Below are 7,164 nucleotides of genomic sequence, written 5' to 3'. Positions count from 1 at the left end.
ACAAGAGGACTGACATTCTCACTTTCTATGCTTTGAACCTCTCCTGTGAGTACAGTTTTAGATTCCGATGCTTCACTTCAGGTTTCCTGTATACCTTGGACCTTCTTAATGACGATGAAACACAGATATTGCATCCGAATTAAATTCAAAAGGCACAATGCCGACTTAAGAACAAATGGACTGACACTCTAAATTCTATAATTTGAACCTCTTCTGTGAGTCCAATTTTAGGTTCCGATGCTTCACTTCAGGTTTACTGTATACCTTGGACCTTCTTATTGACGATGAAACACAGATATTGCATCGTAATTAAATTCAAAAGCACAATGCCGACTTAAGTACAAGTCGACTGACACTCTAACTTTCTATGATTTGAATCTCTCCAGTGAGTCCAGTTTTAGATTCCGATGCTTCACTTCAGGTTTACTGTATACCTTGGACCTTCTTCTTGACGATGATACACAGAAATTGCATCGGAAGTAAATTGAAAAGGCACAATGCCGACTTAAGTACAAGTGGACTGACACACTAACTTTCAATGATTTGAATCTCTCCTGTGTGTCCAGTTTTAAATTCCGATGCTTCACTTCAGGTTTACTGTATACCATGGACCTTCTTACTGACGATGGAACACAGAAATTGCATCCGAATTTAATACAAAAGGCAAAATGTCGACTTAAGTAGAAGAGTACTGACACTCTAACATTCTATAATTTGAACCACTTCTGTGAGTCCGGTTTTAGATTCCGATGACTCACTTCAGGTTTACTGTATCCCTTGGACCTTCTTATTGACGATGAAACACAGAAATTGCATCCAAATGTAATACAAGAGGCACAATGTCGACTTAAGTACAAGAGGACAGACACTCTCACTTTCTATGATTTGAACCTCTCCTGTGAGTCCAGTTTTAGATTCCGATGCTTAACTTCAGGTTTCCTGTATATCTTGGACCATCTTATTGACGATGAAACACAGAAATTGCATCCGAATTTAATACAAAAGGCACAATGCCGACTTAAGTACAAGAGGACTGACACTCTCACTTTCTATGACTTGAACCTCTCCTGTGAGTCCAATTTTATATTCCAATGATGCACTTCAGGTTTACTGTATCCCCTGGACCGTCTTATAGACGAAGAAACACAGAAATTGCATCCGAATTTAATGCAAAAGGCACAATGCCGACTTAAGTACAAGAGGACTGACACTCTAACTTTCTATGATTTGAACCTCTCCTGTGAGTCCAGTTTTAGATTCCGATGCTACACTTCAGGTTTACTGAATTACTTGGTCCTTCTTATTGACGATGAAACACAGAAATTGCATCCGAATTTAATACAAAAGGCACAATGCCGACTTAAATACAAAAGGACTGACACTCTAACCTTCTATGATTTGAACCTCTCCTGTGAGTCCAGTTTTAGATTCCGATGCTTCACTACAGGTTTACTGTATACCTTGGAACTTCTTATTGACGATGAAACACAGTAATTGCATCGGAATAAAAATTCAAAAGGCACAATGCTGACTTAAGTACAAGAGGACTGACACTCTACCTTCAACGATTTGAACCTCTCCTGTGAGTCCAGTTTTAGATTCCGATGCTTCACTTCAGGTTTACTGTATCCCTTGGACCTTCTTATTGACGATGAAACACAGAAATTGCATCCGAATTTAATACAAAAGGCACAATGCCGACTTAAGTACAAGAGGACTGACACTCTAACTTTCAATGATTAGAACCTCTCCTGTGAGTCCAGTTTTAGATTCCGATTTTTCACCTCAAGTTTACTGTATCCCTTGGACCTTCTTTTTAACGGTGAGGCACAGAAATTGCTTCGGAATGAAATTCAAAAGACACAATGCCGACTTAAGTATATGAGGACTGACACTCTAACTTTCTATAATTTGAACCACTCATGTGAGTCCAGTTTTAGATTCCGATGCTTCACTTCAGGTTTACTGTATACCTTGGACCTTCTTATTGACGATGAAACACAGAAATTGCATCGGAATTAAATTCAAAACACAATGCCGACTTAAGTACAAGAGGACTGACACTCTAACTTTCTATGATTTGAATCTCTCCAGTGAGTCCAGTTTTAGATTCCGATGCTACACTTCAGGTTTACTGTATACCTTGGACCTTCCTCTTGACGATGAAACACAGAAGATGCATCGGAAGTAAATTCAAAAGGCACAATGCCGACTTAAGTACAACAGGACTGACACTCTAACTTTCAATGATTTGAATCTCTCCTGCGAGTCCAGTTTCAGATTTCAATGCTTCCCTTCAGGTTTACTGTATACCTTGAACCTTCTTATTGACGATGAAACACACAAATTGCATCAGAATTTAATACGAAAGGCACAATGCCGACTTAAGTACAAGAGGACTGACATTCTCACTTTCTATGATTAGAACCTCTCCTGTGAGTCCAGTTTTAGATTCCGATGCATCCCTTCAGGTTTACTGTATACCTTGGACCATCTTACTGACGATGAAACACAGAAACTGCATCCGAATTTAATACAAAAGGCACAATGCCGACTTAAGTACACGAGGACTGACACTCTCACTTTCTATGATTTGAACCTCTCCTGTGAGTCCAGTTTTAGATTCCGATGCTTCACTTCAGGTTTACTGTATACCTTGGACCTTCTTATTGACGTTGAAACACAGAAATTGGATCCGAATTTATTGCAAAAGCCACCATGCCGACTTAAATACAAGAGGACTGACACTCTCACTTACTATGATTTGAAACTCTCCTGTGAGTACAGTTTTAGATTCCAATGATTCACTTCAGGTTTACTGTATGCCTTGGACCTTCTTATTGATGATGATACACAGAAATTGCATCCGAATTTAATACAAAAGGCACAATGCCGACTTAAGTACAAGAGGACAGACTCTCTCACTATCTATGATTTGAACCTCTCCTGTGTGTCCAGTTTTAGATTCCGACGCTTCACTTGATGTTTACTGTACCCCTTGGACATTCTTATTGACGATGAAACACAGAAATTGCATCCGAATTTAATACAAAAGGCACAATGCCGACTTACGTACAAGAGGACTCACACTCTAATTTTCAATGATTAGAACATCTCCCGTGAGTCCAGTTTTAGATTCCGATTTTTCACTTCAGGTTTACTGTATCCCTTGGTCCTTCTTTTTAACGGTGAGGCACAGAAATTGCTTCGGAATGAAATTCAAAAGGCACAACGCCGACTTAAGTATATGAGGACCGACACTCTACCTTTCTATAATTTGAACCACTCATGTGAGTCCAGTTTTAGATTCCGATGCTTCACTTCAGGTTTACTGCATACCTTGGACCTTCTTATTGACGATGAAACACAGAAATTGCATCGGACTTAAATTCAAAACACAATGCGGACTTAAGTACAAGAGGACTGACACTCTAACTTTCTATGATTTGAATCTCTCCAGTGAGTCCAGTTTTAGATTCCGATGCTTCACTTCAGGTTTACTGTATACCTTGGACCTTCTTCTTGACGATGAAACACAGAAGATGCATCGGAAGTAAATTCAAAAGGCACAATGCCGACTTAAGTACAACAGGACTGACACTCTAACTTTCAATGATTTGAATCTCTCCTGCGAGTCCAGTTTCAGATTTCAATGCTTCCCTTCAGGTTTACTGTATACCTTGAACCTTCTTATTGACGATGAAACACAGAAATTGCATCCGAATTTAATACAAAAGGCACAATGCCGACTTAAGTACAAGAGGACTGACACTCTAACTTTCAATGATTAGAACCTCTCCTCCGAGTCCAGTTTTAGATTCCGATTTTTCACCTCAAGTTTACTGTATCCCTTGGACCTTCTTTTTAACGGTGAGGCACAGAAATTGCTTCGGAATGAAATTCAAAAGACACAATGCCGACTTAAGTATATGAGGACTGACACTCTAACTTTCTATAATTTGAACCACTCATGTGAGTCCAGTTTTAGATTCCGATGCTTCACTTCAGGTTTACTGTATACCTTGGACCTTCTTATTGACGATGAAACACAGAAATTGCATCGGAATTAAATTCAAAACACAATGCCGACTTAAGTACAAGAGGACTGACACTCTAACTTTCTATGATTTGAATCTCTCCAGTGAGTCCAGTTTTAGATTCCGATGCTACACTTCAGGTTTACTGTATACCTTGGACCTTCCTCTTGACGATGAAACACAGAAGATGCATCGGAAGTAAATTCAAAAGGCACAATGCCGACTTAAGTACAACAGGACTGACACTCTAACTTTCAATGATTTGAATCTCTCCTGCGAGGCCAGTTTCAGATTTCAATGCTTCCCTTCAGGTTTACTGTATACCTTGAACCTTCTTATTGACGATGAAACACACAAATTGCATCAGAATTTAATACGAAAGGCACAATGCCGACTTAAGTGCAAGAGGGCTGACATTCTCACTTTCTATGATTAGAACCTCTCCTGTGAGTCCAGTTTTAGATTCCGATGCATCCCTTCAGGTTTACTGTATACCTTGGACCATCTTACTGACGATGAAACACAGAAACTGCATCCGAATTTAATACAAAAGGCACAATGCCGACTTAAGTACAAGAGGACTGACACTCTCACTTTCTATGATTTGAACCTCTCCTGTGAGTCCAGTTTTAGATTCCGATGCTTCACTTCAGGTTTACTGTATACCTTGGACCTTCTTATTGACGTTGAAACACAGAAATTGGATCCGAATTTATTGCAAAAGCCACCATGCCGACTTAAATACAAGAGGACTGACACTCTCACTTACTATGATTTGAACCTCTCCTGTGAGTACAGTTTTAGATTCCGATGCTTCACTTCAGATTTCCTGTATACCTTGGACTTTCTTATTGACGATGAAACACAGATATTGCATCCGAATTAAATTCAAAAGGCACAATGCCGAATTACGTACAAGAGGACTGACACTCTAATTTTCAATGATTAGAACATCTCCCGTGAGTCCAGTTTCAGATTCCGATTTTTCACTTCAGGTTTACTGTATCCCTTGGACCTTCTTTTTAACGGTGAATCACAGAAATTGCATCGGAATGAAATTCAAAACACACAGTGCCGACTTAAGTACAAGAGGACTGACACTCTACCTTTCTATAATTTGAACTTCTCCTGTGAGTCCAGTTTTAGATTCCGATGCTTCACTTCAGGTTTACTGTATACCTTGGACCTTCTTATTGACATTGAAACACAGAAATTGGATCCGAATTTAATGCAAAAGGCACAATGCCGACTTAAGTACAAGAGGACTGACACTCTCACTTTCTATGATTTGAAACTCTCCTGCGAGTACAGTTTTAGATTCCGATGCTTCACTACAGGTATCCTGTATACCTTGGACCTTGTTATTGACGATGAAACACAGAAATTGCATCCGAATTTATTACAAAAGGCACAATGCCGAATTAAGTACAAGAGGACTGACATTCTCACTTTCTATGTTTTGAACCTTTCCTGTGAGTCCAGTTTTAGATTCCGATGCTTCACTTCAGGTTTCCTGTATACCTTGGACCTTCGTATTGACGATGAAACACAGTTATCGCATCCGAATTAAATTCAAAAGGCACAATGCCGCCTTAAGTACAAATGGACTGATACTCTACCTTTCTATAATTTGAACCTCTTCTGTGAGTCCAGTTTTAGGTTCCGATGTTTCACTTAAGGGTTTACTGTATTCCTTGGACCTTCTTATTGACGATGAAACACAGATATTGCATCGCAATTAAATTCAAAAGCACAATGCCGACTTAAGTACAAGTGGACTGACACACTAACTTCCTATGATTTGAATCTCTCCAGTGAGTCCAGTTTTAGATTCCTATGCTTCACTTCAGGTTTACTGTATATCTTGGATATTCTTCTTGACGATGAAACACAGAAATTGCATCGGAAGTAAATTCAAAAGGCACAATGCCGACTTAAGTACAACAGGACTGACACTCTAACTTTCAATGATTTGAATCTCTCCTGTGAGTCCAGTTTTAGATTTCGATGAATCCCCTCAGGTTTACAGTATACCTTGGACCTTCTTATAGACGATGAAACACAGAAATTGCATCCGAATTTAACACAAAAGGCACAATGCCGACTTAAGTACAAGAGGACTGACACTCTCACTTTCTATGATTTGAACCTCTCCTGTGAGTCCAGTTTTAGATTCCGACGCTTCACTTCAGGTTTACTGTATACTTTGGACCTTGTTACTGACGATGAAACAAAGAAATTGCTTCCGAATTTAATACTAAAGCACAATGCCGACTTAAGTACAAGAGGACTGACACTCTCACTTTCTATGATTTGAACCACACCTGTGAGTCCAGTTTCAGATTCCAATGCTTCCCTTCCGTTTTACTGTATACCATGGACCTTCTTACTGACGATGGAACACAGAAATTGCATCCGATTTTAATACAAAAGGCACAATGTCGACTTAAGTACAAGAGGACTGACACTCTAACATTCTATAATTTGTACCACTTCTGTGAGTCCGGTTTTAGATTCCGATGCCCCACTTCAGGTTTACTGTATACCTTGGACCTTGTTATTGACGAAGAAACACAGAAATTGCATCCGAATTTAATACAAAAGGCACAATGCCGACCTAAGCACAAGAGGACTGACACGCTCACTTTCTATGACTTGAACCTCTCCTGTGAGTCCAGTTGTAGATTCCAATGATTCACTTCAGGTTTACTGTATCCCTTGGACCTTCTTATTGATGAGGAAACACAGAAATTGCATCCGAATTTAATACAAAAGGCACAATGCCGACTTAAGTACAAGAGGACAGACTCTCTCACTCTCTATGATTTGAACCTCTCCTGTGTGTCCAGTTTTAGATTCCGACGCTTCACTTGATGTTTACTGTACCCCTTGGACATTCTTATTGACAATGAAACACAGAAATTGCATCCGAATTAATACAAATGCACAATGCCTACTTAAGTACAAGAGGACTGACACTCTGACCTTCTATGATTTGAACCTCTCCTGAGAGTCCAGTTTTAGATTCCGATGCTTCACTACAGGTTTACTGTATACCTTGGAACTTTTTATTGACGATGAAACACAGTAATTGCATCGGAATAAAAATTCAAAAGGCACAATGCCG

Source organism: Schistocerca americana, unplaced genomic scaffold (assembly GCF_021461395.2).
Source record: "Schistocerca americana isolate TAMUIC-IGC-003095 unplaced genomic scaffold, iqSchAmer2.1 HiC_scaffold_44, whole genome shotgun sequence".
In the NCBI taxonomy this organism is placed as follows: domain Eukaryota; kingdom Metazoa; phylum Arthropoda; class Insecta; order Orthoptera; family Acrididae; genus Schistocerca; species Schistocerca americana.
This window is presented reverse-complemented; position numbering follows the sequence as displayed.